The 13,575-nt window shown below is 40.0% G+C and overlaps 1 long non-coding RNA gene across 1 annotated transcript; it reads right to left on the reverse strand.

The window, feature by feature from the left end:
* Positions 1 to 1,049: 1,049 nt before the first annotated feature.
* On the reverse strand, positions 1,050 to 12,674 carry LOC103884477. Its single transcript, XR_647093.4, has 3 exons — positions 11,842 to 12,674; positions 9,606 to 9,699; positions 1,050 to 3,351 (listed from the first exon to the last, which is right to left on the reverse strand). It is a non-coding gene; the product is annotated as an uncharacterized LOC103884477 (long non-coding RNA).
* Positions 12,675 to 13,575: the final 901 nt, after the last annotated feature.

Here is a 13,575-nt window from a genome sequence, read left to right on the forward strand (position 1 = left end):
TCCAAATAAGAAAGAAAACTCTATAAAGGCAGAATGGTGGACCCAGAGGTGCTATTACTGTGGTATGATCAGTAACACATGACAAGTGTCACAGACTCACACAACAGAGCTACCAACATCCAAGGTGAATTCATACTGTGAAATGGGCATCTTTGAGCATCCTTGCTTCTCACTGACTAGCAGGGTTCTCTACTGGACAATGGTCAGAAGGTGGTGCTTAGTAATTCACATTGACATCATCTGTGTGTCCTAAGACCCTATTATCAACTTCATCTTTAGGACCTGATCACCTAAGGGAAGCAGGGCTCCCTAACACTAGCTTCTAAGCTGTACCAGGGTAATCCATACTTTCCAAAGACAAATAACAAGTTATAAAAAGAATAAGAGAGTAAGGCTGGAGTTCAATGTCTATGGTTAATAAAATGATTCCTTATTTTATTATTTTATTTCTATTTCATAGATAAACTGAAGCAAGATAAAGTTAAGTACATTGCCTATGGCCAAATAACTCAGAAGAAGCAAAAGACAGGCTATAAATGCACAAACTTGAATTCATAGCCTAAGCCATTCCAACACAAACAGCAAACTTTTTCATTTTTTGGTGGGTGGGGATTTCTTACTAGTAACTTCCAACAGATAAATCCCAGTGAAAAATAAGTTCAGATAAGAAATTCCTCATATCATTTTAGAGTAGAGTCCAGTAAAATTAAAAGGTGGGCCAGGTACAGTGACTCGTGCCTGCAATCCCAGCACTTTGGAAGGTCAAAGCAGGTGGATTACTTGAGCCCAGGAGTTTGAGACCAGCCCGGGCAACATGACGAAACCCTGTCTCTACAAAATATACAAAAATTGGCCAGGTGTGGTGGCACACGCCTGTGTTCCCAGCTACTTGGGAGGCTGAGGTGGGAGGATTGCTTAAGCCCACGAGATTGTGGCTGCAGTGAGCTGAGGTCACACCACTGCACTCCAGCCTGGGCAATAGAGTGAGATCCTGTCTCAAAACCAAAAATATAAATAAATAAATAAATAAATAAATAAATAAAGGGGGTCAACTCGGGAGCTATCCTTTCTGTGGACCTTTCTGAGGTAGCTGTTGTTGACCAATAAGAAATGGAGAGTGACAGAGAGGGTACAGGAGCAACTTTTGCTCTGATTTCCACGGAAGCTTAATTTTCTGAAAAGAAGAAACAGAATGGACATGTTTAAGGGTAGAGACTTTGGGGATCACTGAAGTCTGTAGGTAATTTGCAGGTAGTTTTATGATTCTGCTGTCACAAATGTGCCTTTAGAATGCTTCCAGGTTCCATTACTCCCCAAACATTACCAAATTTTTTAGTTCTCCTGAATCATTTTCACTAACACATTCAAAAATTCTGAGTTGTTTGAGTTGGTGAAGAGAAAAATTTTGAAACATCTCATTTTGCAGAAAAACAACACCTCTATTTTACTTTAGGGTTGGAAGCTTTCTCAATAAGCCCTGCTAAGACTTACAAATGTTAAAATAAACCTCCATTTTAAACTTCTAAGGCACTATATTTATTTATAACCGCAATCATCACTGGAAGCATTAATCTGCTTAATGGATACCGTGTTAAAAGTTAGAAAGAGCTCACGATTGTCTTGTTGGAAACACTAATATTAGCAGAAAAGGGGAAAGACGACTAAACAGAAAAACCACAAACTACTACCAAAGTGATATTGTGTTCAGGAAAAGTGGTGAGAGCGTCTTGTGTAGCGGTGAGTGAAGCCAGTTAAGGGCAAGCTTATTTCAATCAATCACTCGTCGGTGGAGATGGCCTCATTACCATCTCTCCTTTGGTAGGAAGTGCTTCATGAAGGAAGTACAGTTTAGGGAGGGAAAAGAGGAGATAGAAGAATCTATTCAAGGGATAGAAGTGTCACCTAGAAAAAAAGCTTCATAAAACAGGGGACAAGTATTATTTTGTAGAAAGGGAACTCTAAGATTGCTTCAATAGGCAAAGAAGTTGGACCCACTTTAGCAGGCACATCACCTCCCTATGGGATCTCATTCCTCCTGTGTTCACGGCTCCTAGCTCAGGGCATTGGCCCTTTTGAGATATGGGCATTTTCTGAGTAAGTTAATTCACTTTCATTGTCCATTGTTCCATAATTCAGTCCTGAATTATGAGACTACTCTGTGTTTAATATCAAAGATGACTATTTCAGGGTATATTAAAATCCCTCCCCAGGATTATCATTTTCTGTATACATGTAGGCAACACCTGCTGTATTATTTCCTATTATTAAATTCAGTTTTCTGCACTGAATCACTCTCTTCACAACAATTTCAAGTTCACTGAAGACAAAGAGCAACAATTGTACTTCTTTGTTTAATCTCCATAGTACCTGCTCTATGCACGTAACACACAATACATCTTGGTAGAATAGATTTACTTCCTTCAATGTTTATTTCCTTCGATGGAAACCCTAATGTTTTCCATTTTAATTTATAAATGCTGCTGTGCTTCATATTTCAAGTGATTGCTCTGAAGAACAGACTAAACCAAAATGCATGAATTTAACAAGAGAGGGAGTTCAGGGCATAAAAATAAAACTATCCTTCTTGCTTTTAGTTCACATATCAAATCTTGTGATTGTGTAATTAGGGCATATGTAGTATGGAAAACACCTCATGTTCCTTTTGCAACAATAGTTTTTCCCACTGAGGAAAGAAGGTTTGTAGAATAATTCCAAAACAGAGAAATTGAAATCTACTAGAATGGGGTATTCATTATTGCAAAATGCTCACTATCCCTTCGGAATGTTCTGCTGTATAGAGATTACCAGAAAGTATAGACTCTGAGCTATAAATAGCCTCAAAAAACCATGGAGCATCTGCTTTTAATTTGTGCCTGGGTGGCTTATACATCAGACAGGAAAACATGCCTGGTTTTAGGAGGTTTGAACAGATGCCAGGAGTAAGTGCCCATTTCCCAGAGTTTGTTGTCATTTTGGTTAGTGAACTCCACCTACCGAAACAAAAATGATCCCTGTGTCTCACAGGCTCCCCTTTAAAGAAATAGAAAGAAGAGCAACCCTTTTTCCCAGCTCTTGCATACAGATATGTTTAAGCCAGTGATTCATAAAAGACTTTCAACACTTTATTTGTGCATACTGTACAGTCTTAATTTTGTTGTTAATTCAACCTTATTTTTGTTGTCTCCTGGCCCTGTATTTATGACTGTTGCATTCTAGATCTTTGTCTGTTTTGCGTTTAACTTCACACAATACCCATTAAGCTGATAAATATTCCATTGGATCATTTTTATGAGTAAACATGTCTTCACAGCTTGAGGTTTAGTTGAATCTTAAATCTGGCAGCAGTTATCACTGTGTAAGAAAAATTGGGTCAAATTAGAAATTTGCAGAACTTCTCCTGGTCTTTTCACCCTCCAGTTCTGCCTGATTTACTATGTCTTCCCACATTTACACTTTGTGCATGCAGTGTCAAGAGACCAAGTTGTTGAACCAAGGGATTCTCTTTGTTTTCCTCATGAGGGAAATGAACTTCACAAAATGAGCTTGCTGAAAGTCCCAAATCTCATGAGGTAAAATCTTTCCTGATTGATTCTCTGCAGGTATCAAATTTGTTTTCTTGTTGAAAAGCAGGTTAACCAATAATTAGGTGCAACAATTTCTCAACATGGAACTTATGCGGAAGAAATCTTTCTAAAAAATAACTGTGGTTTATGTTTCCTGTCTGAGGTATGCCTTACATTAATTCCACAAAATATTTAGCTTTTCCTAGCTCAGATCTTGAACAACTCTCCCAAGATTTTGACCCTTATGAACTCCTTATTACCAAAGAACTTTCTTTTATCTTGGGCTCTAGGGGATATTTATTTGTTGATTAACTACAGTTGGCTAGTATTGACTGAAGACTCATTATATAATGTGTTGAGTAGGTTTAAATGAGCAGAGAATACAAAAGGTACACAATAATCCCATTCCTCAGACAGCGCTGTCATATGGTTGATTATCAAGACAAAACTGACACCCATGACACAACTCTAGGATGAGTAGAATTGATGAAAAAATCGAAATCTGCCATAGGAGTTCAGAGAACCTATTAATGTGAACTGGGGCAGTCAACGTGAGTCTTGGGAGAGTTTAGACTTGATCTGGACCTTAAAGTATGGAGAGATTTGAGTGGGTAAAAGGAGGTCAAAAAATATTTGCTTCAGATATGAAAGTAAAAACCAAAAAATGAGATGTTGTTTCTGAGAAACAGTGAGAGGTAGGGCTGAAGAGATGAGGGTTTCCTTTTTCAGGCTCCTGAGAACTGTTCATATGAAAGCTCTTTTGTTGCCTATTTTAGCCTCTTGACTCTTGCTGAAGGACCCCCAAATTTTTTCACTAGGGCATGAAACTAGGACCCCAATAGCCTGCATGAAAAAGTAAAGTCTAGAGAATTTAAGTTCCCTAGACAGTTACTAGAGAAAATAATATATTTTGGAAATGTGTTAGTGCCTTGGCTCCTTATCTAATCTTTCAGGTATACTGTATTTTTTGCTGTTGTTTTTTGTTGTTGTTGTTGTTGTTTGTTTTGTTTTATTTTGTTTTTGAGACAGATCTTGCTCTGTCGCCCCACAGGCTGGAGTGCACTGGTACAATCTTGGCTCACTGCAACCTCTGCCTCCTGGGTTCAAGTAATTCTCCTGCCTCAGCCTCCTGAGTAGCTGGGACTAGATGGGCGTGCCACTACACCCTGCTAATTTTTATATTTTTAGTAGGGACGGGGTTTCGCCATGTTGGCGAGGCTGGTCTCGAACTCCTGGCCTCAAGTGATCCACCTGCCTCGGCCTCCCAAAGTGCTTGGATTACAGGCGTGAAACACCACGCCTGGCCTCAGGTACACTACGTATTTAAAAAAAGAAAGCTCCATCTGCATCATTAGTGATGACTGTCAATCTCTATTTCAGATATGAAGAACAATAGCACAGATGTAGGAGACATGGCTATAAAGTCACAGAAGTGATGCTTCTCTTAAATACAGCAAAATATCTAGCTTTCAATGGTGTTGACATCTTCAAAGTAGAATCCTTGAAAGGCTATGTGATTATTCCAATGATGCATCCATTCTTCAAGTCAGTTTTAGGATCCTTTTTTAAAAATTGTTCTGGGAAACTGCAGCAGAGCTCCTAGAGTATCTTCCCTAGAGGCAAATCTTCCATCCTAGCCTCCTGATCTCTGCATCAGCACCTGCCTGCCTTGCATGCAGACTCTCCCCAGCCTAAATTGAGGCATCTTCCTTAATTGTGTCCCTGCCTCTCCTCTGCCCTTGTCTTATTTTTCGCTTTTGTCCCTACCCCTGCAATCAGACAATGCAAGACAAGGCAGAGGGCATGTGGCTTGAATCTGAGGAGACAAACTAAATTATGAGGCAAGAAGTCAACAATGCAGTGAAATAGAGAGAGGTCAGAGATGCAGGAGAATTAAAAAGATATCATATAAACAACCATCACAGCCAAAAATACTGTGAGGATAGGGTAACTAGGACACTGTAGGGAATGGAAAGAAAATACCGAGTCACAATGAGAATGCAGCACAGACACTAGAATTTGTAAACTAAAATTACAAACTAAACACAATAGCAATTATTGGTATGTCCATTGACTTCCAGTTTATCAGACCAATTTCTATTCGCTTTCCCTAAAGTCAGCTTATCTCTGCAAAACCCTTTTCTAATCTTTTGGGATGCAGAATTGGAGAACAAACAGAATACTGCAGAACCCGAGAGGCAAGAGGAATGGAAGGGCCTAGTAGGAGAGGGGGAATTGCAGTTGGCAAATGAGAAGCTATAATTACGTGTCAAAGAGTATAAGGTGTGAAAGAACAGCGATCCCAGAAATATTCCAGAAGGTCCATAAGTATTTACTTTAATGCATTTCAAATTACACAATGAACAAATTGATTAATTTTTCAAATATGTTTGGTTAAGAACTGTGCCCCTTGGACAGAACACCAAACAGACTAGACCACACACAACAGCTTCAATGAGGTTACATGATCAGATGCAGCTGCTACATTGCACTAGGCCTGTAGGCTATGAGGTACTCACATACGCTTTCCCGCAGGGCAGGAATGCAAGTGGTGCTGTGGCTGGCCAGGCATGGAAAGGGGCACTCAGTCCATTTCCCAGTCTATGAGAGCAGACTGCTTACCAACAGTAGGCAAAACAATCAATCCCCTAGATGCCTTGAGCATTTTGAGGTCTATGGAAATCCCAGGGCAACCCTAGGGCTAGAGACTATAGTATCAATGGCATGAGGCATGTTTTCTCTTGTGAGCTCACCTCAACCTCAAAGGAGGAAACACGCACACACATATGCCTGCTTTTCTTAGACTCTCATTGTGTTTATCCCAAACCACCTCTTCTGTTCATAGGAAAAGAAAGAATTTATTTGTTGTATGTTGCAGGCCTGGAGATGAAAATCACCCTTAGACTTTTCACTAGAGCACATCTTTCTCATTTCGTTTCTGAGTTTCACATCATCTGTCACGAACAAGAGGTATAACCGTATAGTAGTAAGATTTTATTTTACTAATACATCATAATATAGAAGTGCAAGTAAATATTTTATTTCCCGAGGATAATCATGGGTGATTTTACCTTTAATCCCAATATGCTGACCCTGCCTAATTCTTCTAAAACAACTTTTGGAAGTAACATTCAGAGCTATTATATGAGCATATCAGAAAGTGTCATTTTATAGTGACACCTCATTAGGTATATTTGGTTACAAAGACTTTTAGCATTTTTTTTTTCCGGAGACAGTCTCATGTTGTTGCCCAGACTGGAGTGCAGAGGTGCCATCTCAGCTCACTGCAACTTCTGCCTCCTAAGTTCAAGCGATTCTCATGACTCAGCCTCCCAAGTAGCTGAGACTGCAAGCATGCACCACCATACTTAGCTAATTTTTGTATTTTTAGTAGAGACGGGATTTCACCATGTTGGCCAGGCTGGCCTTGAACTTCTGGCCTCAAGTGATCCTCTGGCCTTGGCCTCCCAAAGTGCTGGGATTACAGGCATAAGCCACCATGCCTGGCATTTTAGCCATTTTTAATACCAAATTAAAAATTTAATTTAAATATTAGGAGTATAAAAACTTGCCATCAAAGAGGATATTCAAAGAATGAGAAACAGCTTTGACTGCAATTGAAAAGAGACGTTTCAGCCATGTTTTAAACACTATTAACCTAATTTAAATGAATGCGTAGCCTTCCCTGAAGACTGATTCAAAGGGGAAAGTCATCATTTTAAAGGTCTACATTTTGGCTCACTGCAGCCTTGACCTCCTGGGCTCAGGTGATTCTCCAGCTTCAGCCTCCCAAGCAGCTGGGACTACAGGTGCATGCCACCACAGCAGCTAATTCTTGTATTTTTTTGTAGAGACAGGGTTTGCCATGTTTCCTAGGCTGGTCTTGAACTCCTGGGCTCAAGTGAGCTGCCTGCCTCATTATTCCAAAGTGCTGGAAAGGACCAGCCACTGTGCCTGGTCCTTTTGGAGAATGCTGATGCTGGCTTTATTTTCTTAATGACAAGAAGAAACAATCTCCTGAATGAGTTTTATACATAAACACAAGCAATATAGCACTTTGCAATCAGAGAGAATTTTTTATTCCCAGATGTTCATAACATTTAAAGATGGTTATCAAGTAATCAATGCAAAATGTTCGTTGAGAAGCTTTTATTCCAAAGAATAAAACTGTGCTTAAGAGCTTTATTCAGTGTCAAAGCATGTTGGTGGCAGAATGCAAACAGGTATCCTGATTCTCAAATTGAAATATATCCCTGTGCCCTTTTCCTTTAATATGACAAAGTGACTATAGATCTACAGGGATTTGCTTACAATTATTTTTTCTCACAATTATTTGTCTATAACATCTCCCTTGTGGGGATATTTACAAGATAGTTGGCAGAGAGAGAATAGAGGTTGAAACATAATGCTCAAAAAATAAAATAGAAACTGTAATATTATAAATAACTAATATTCTAATGGAACAGTCATATCATAGGCTCTTAATCTCATTCTAAGAAAATAAAAATATCTTTACTTCAGAAAAAATAAAGACGAACTTTTAAATATGGCACAACATTATTTTTAAAAAGAATTAGATTGAAATACTGCCATATATTGTGATGGAAAAATGTGAAGATTTTAAATGAAGAATAAAACCAAATTTGATTCTTCTCTTCTGCTCTCTCCCATCCTCTTTGCCTCTGTTCCTTCCTCTCACAACCATGGATGCCTGGGACACCCACTAGCACAAGGATACAGCCAGGAACTAGTTATACATGGTCCTTAACATCTTGACACCTTCAAAATTGCAGGAAAGACATATTAGATAACTAATGCAATGTGAAGTGTATAGTGAAATGGAAATATAGTACTTTTTACACAAATGACCGTAAGTAATCTTAGTTTAAGTGATTATTGTCTGTCTCTGCACCTTACATAAAAAATAAAATCCCATCTCTATTCTGCGATGGCATCTCATGGCTGCTAGTCATATCTAGAAAATTTCCCCTCAGGTATGAATAGATCAGCGATAGGCTCTACTGGCATGATTGCCAGTTCTGTTTAGCAAAAATTTTCACGATTTTTCAATCTTCATTCTTTTAACAGCCTAACTGATTCTTTTCCTGTCCTAAACAGAAATATTTAAATTTTGCTAACTTTCTTTGAATTTGGAACTGTCAACATATGCTTTTATTCTAAAATATTTCAAGTCAAAAAAAATGTGGTAGGATGAGGTGCTGGTATACAGTCTATGATCCCCGAAATGAGTGTGCTAGAGCTGTCACCAAAAGTGCCACAAATTGGATGACAACTGAAAAATAGAAACATCTGTCTCTCAATTCTGGAGGCTAGAAGTCCAAACTCGAGGGTCGGCAGGGCCACACTTCCTCAGAAACCTGCAGAGGAAGCATCTTTCCCTGGCTTTTCCTAGACTCCAGTGGTTCTCTGGCAATGTTTGGTGCCCCTTGGCTTAGAGGTGCATCATTCCCATCCTCCAAGTTCACAGACCATCTTCCCTCTGTGCATCAGGCTCTGTGTCCAAATTTCTCCTTTTTACAAAGACACTAATCATATTAGATTATGGCCATTCCTAGTGACCTCATTTTACATTGATTACCTCTGGGTAAAAACCGTTTTTCCATGTCGGGCGCGGTGGCTCACGCCTGTAATCTCAGCACTTTGGGAGGCTGAGGTGGGCGGATCACCTGAGATCAGGAGTTTAAGACCAGCCTGACCAGCATAAAGAAACCCCGTCTCTACTAAAAACACAAAATTAGCCAGGCATGGTGGCGCATGCCTGTAATCCCAGCTACTTGGGAGGCTGAGGCAGGAGAATCACTTGGACCTGGGAGGCGGAGGTTGCCGTGAGCCGAAATCGTGCCATTGCAATCCAGCCTGGGCAACAAGAGCAAAACTCCGTCTCACAACACAAAAAACAGACAAGACCCTATTTCCAAATAAGGGCACATTCTGCAATACTTCAACCAACAATTCTACCTCTAACAGCCCCAAGCAAAAAGGCACATTCTTTATTGACACTTGTATGAAATAACTACTTACCGAACCACTCCACCCTGTACTTATAAATCATCTTTAAGGAAGGCTATGCATTATCTTATCTACTGCTGTAGTTTTTCTCTTCATGGGAAGAGTCCTAAAGAGATGAAAGAAAAATTCTTGGTCAAATTTTTCTTTAATGTGTGGAAATTTTTATCACTTTGAAAAGAACCTGACAACAGTGGAAAATTCATAAAGGAGCCTTGGTATGTCACCAAACTAGATTTTTATTCTCATCATGACCAGAGGTGTGCCTTATGCCTTATATCCAAGTGACTTCAGCAACTAGATGTGATGAGAAAGACATGATAAGGCATTGGGAAATGTAAAGTCAGCTTACTATGAGGAAGAACAATAGTAAATGGTTGATTCAACAAATATTTATTAAGCGCAACTATGTGCAGATCCTGTACTAGGTTGTGAGGACACAAAGTTGAATGTAACGCGGTCTTGGTTTTCAGAAGCTTATCTCCCTAAATGAAGAAATAAGATAAATAAAAAAAAATCTATAATATAGGATATTTTGGTTCCAGTGGAGGAAAAGGGAAGATTAAGTAGAACCTTGAAATAGAAGTATATTTCCAAAAGTCAAAAATTAAATAATGGGGACTAATATACCTGTTTTTAGTACTCCATGGCATTTTTAAGTACAGAAATAGTAGTATTTTTGTGATGTAATACCATAACTTAGATGGGGTCTTGCTCACACTCCCTAGCCTCAAGCAGTCCTCCCATAGCGGCTTTCCAAAGCGCTGGGATTACAGGTGTGAGCCATCACGTTTGGCCTGTAACTTAGGCTTTTAAAATGTAATTTTAATCTTTCACATCTTGAGAGGTGTCCGATGATTATAAGTGGCATTCAATTTTTGAACGGAACAAAGATGCACTCATTTGAGAGCATTTCATTCCTCTATATCCTAAAAGCTAACCCCTCGTTCCCAACCACAGCCTGTACACATGCTGCTCCTCCTGTATTCCCATCTCTGCATTGACAGTCCCATCCTCCAAAGCACTCAAATGAAAATTTCAACCTTTTCTTTGCCTCACTTGGTGGACACCAAGTCCTGTATAACCCACCTCCTGAGAATCTCTAGAAACTGCCCCTGTTCTTCGTCCCCATTGGCCATCAAGGGTCCTATCTTTTCTTGCCTGGACAATATAATCATTCTAAGTAGATGTTTCTGCTTCTTTGAATCTTCTTCCTCCTCACAATTATCTACTTTCCCATCCTGTTACCAAAAAGACTTTTCCGAAATGAAATATGATCACATTAGGACCCTGCTTTAAAGCATAGGGTGTGTCTTCATTGTCTTCAATATGGAGGAAAAACTCTTTCACAGCCCAGCCCCTGCCTCTCTCCGGAGCTTCCTCTCCTACTGTGTTTCCATGCATGCTTCACTGCAGACACACTGACTGCCTGTGGTATCCTGAACATCCCTTGCCCTCTTACAGGTTTTGTCATGCTAGCCTCCTGCCTAGATTGCCCTTCCCTGCATTCCCTCCTGTATTCATCTCATGTCACTGCTGACACAAATCACTGCAAGCTTAGTGGCTTAAAACAGCACTCACTTATTTTCTTACCATCTGCAGGCCAGAAGCCAGAAATCAGTTTCACTCAGCTAAAGTCAAGCTATTGCAAGGCCAGTTCCTTCTGGATGCTCTGGGGGAGAATCTATTTCCATGCCTTTCCTAGCTCTGGTGACCATGGGCATTCCAGGGCTGGTGACCCCTTCCTGTACATTACTCTGACCTCCTGCTTCCATTGTCACCTCTTCCACTGTCTGCTCCTCTGTTAGCAGATTTCTATGTCCTTTTTATAAGAACATTTATGGTTACAGAGAAGCCCACCCAGATAATCTAGAACACTCTGTCTCAAGATCTTAATTTAATCACATTTGCAAAATCCCTTTTGCCATATAAGATAACATTCACAGGCTCGAATGATTAGGCTCTGCTTATTTTCAGGAGCCATTATTCTGCCTAGCACACCTATCTTTTCCTACCTCAGCCTTTCAGAGGCAGCTTAAACATTTCTTCTTTTCTGGGACATTTTCTAACATCCTATTCCCTCCCCAATCCCATTACTCCCTCCAGCAGTTCCCACTGAGTACCTCACTAAGACAACCAACTGTCTGGTTTTGCTTGGGACTAAGGGGGTTCCCAGGACACAAGACTTTCAGTGTTAAAACCAAAAATCTGCCAGACAAACCAGGATGAGTCAGTTACCCTAAGTCCTCACCTTTCTTTCCGTATCACCCTCTCTGTAGCACTCAGCATGTGGGATGGTAAGTTAGAATTCTCAGTTCTCTTGCCTTTCTCCTCTGCAGGGCTATGGGTGGGAATGTTTCTTTTGTGTTTCTGATGCTCACGCCTCGTTTCTGGCATGTGGCAGATGCTCCGTAAAGTGAATGGAGTTTGTGGAGCAGCCCTGCAACAGCAGACAATCTAGGCAAAGTGGAAATTTTCCGTCCTGTGACTAGAACAAAAAACAAAATGAAACAGAACATCAAACACCGGTATGATGTGCTATGTTCTCTTGGGTACTTTTTTCTTTGATTTTCTCATCTACACTTGCAAATTTGAGTAAAATTAGACACAGTTCTTTGCAAGAACCCAAATATTCGCAGTCCTTGACAGAACACACTGTCTTCAAACAGAGGCTCTACTATTTATAGCTGATTGCTTCACCGCTTGTCTTGCCTGTTTTTTGAATGCCCTTTGCCATGAACAAAGCAGATTGAAAATAGATTTGGGGCCAGGTTCTGGGAGTCTTCTAACATTTCTTTATTCTCTTAAACACTGATAAAATTGACCCATTCTGGGAATCTGCCTCCTGAATGCTACAGCAGCTGGAGCACCAGACATGTGACCCTCTCTGATATCACTTCTCTCTGTGTGCCCTCCAACCAACTTTGTTTACCTCTACAAAAGTGCCCTTGGGCAAAGGTGCTCTGCAACTTAGAGTTAATGGAAAAGCAACTGAGGTAAACATTAAAAAGGAAGACTCTCAAGCCTGTAATCCCAGCACTTTGGGAGGCCGAGATGGGCAGATCACGAGGTCAGGAGATCGAGACCATCCTGGCTAACAAGGTGAAACCCCGTCTCTACTAAAAAAATACAAAAAACTAGCCGGGCGAGTTGACGGGCGCCTGTAGTCCCAGCTACTCGGGAGGCTGAGGCAGGAGAATGGCGTGAACCAGGGAGGCGGAGCTTGCAGTGAACTGAGATCCGGCCACTGCACTCCAGCCTGGGCGACAGAGGGAGACTCCGTCTCAAAAAAAAGAAAAAAAAAAAAGGAGACTCAGACAAAGACATCATTTAACCAGAGCCATGGATTCCACAGTCCCAGTTCAGAGAAAAATCATTTCTATTGCTGAGTAGGGAATACGTTTATGCCCTGAAGCCAAGTGTGCCTATAATGCTTATGAACAACCACATGAATGGAAACCCTGGACAGAATGAGGGACCAGAAAGAATTAAATTCACATCTTCTGTTGCCCACATTTAAAATGAGAGAAACTAGGAAATTGAAAACTATTTATGTTATGTATCTGCATAAGCAGAAGCTGTGTAAGAAGTTACTCCTAATGAAAGAGAAAATAAAACGTGAAACTTTAAAATGAGAATCAATTATATTCTATCAGTATATTTCCAGATCTTTAATGATGAGCTATGCCTTCCATATAGAATTGAATCACATCAATCAAAGTGAAGAATTCAGCACAAAAGCAATTAGAGGGAAATATTTGGAAGACTACAAAAACATAATGTTGTAGATAAAAGTAAATATATTATTTTGGTTTGGAAAAATATTTCAAATTCTACTTCAGGTTTATAAATCCTTTCTGTAATTCATGATAAAGGGGAAAGCTCTTGATTATTCTCCTCAAGACATACACATATCATGTCTACATGAATGAATCTGAAACCTGTGTGAATGAGGATAACTCCAGAGGTCATGACAGATGAATGA

The sequence above is a fragment of the Papio anubis genome, chromosome 3, assembly GCF_008728515.1.
Source record: "Papio anubis isolate 15944 chromosome 3, Panubis1.0, whole genome shotgun sequence".
NCBI classification, from domain to species: Eukaryota; Metazoa; Chordata; class Mammalia; order Primates; family Cercopithecidae; genus Papio; species Papio anubis.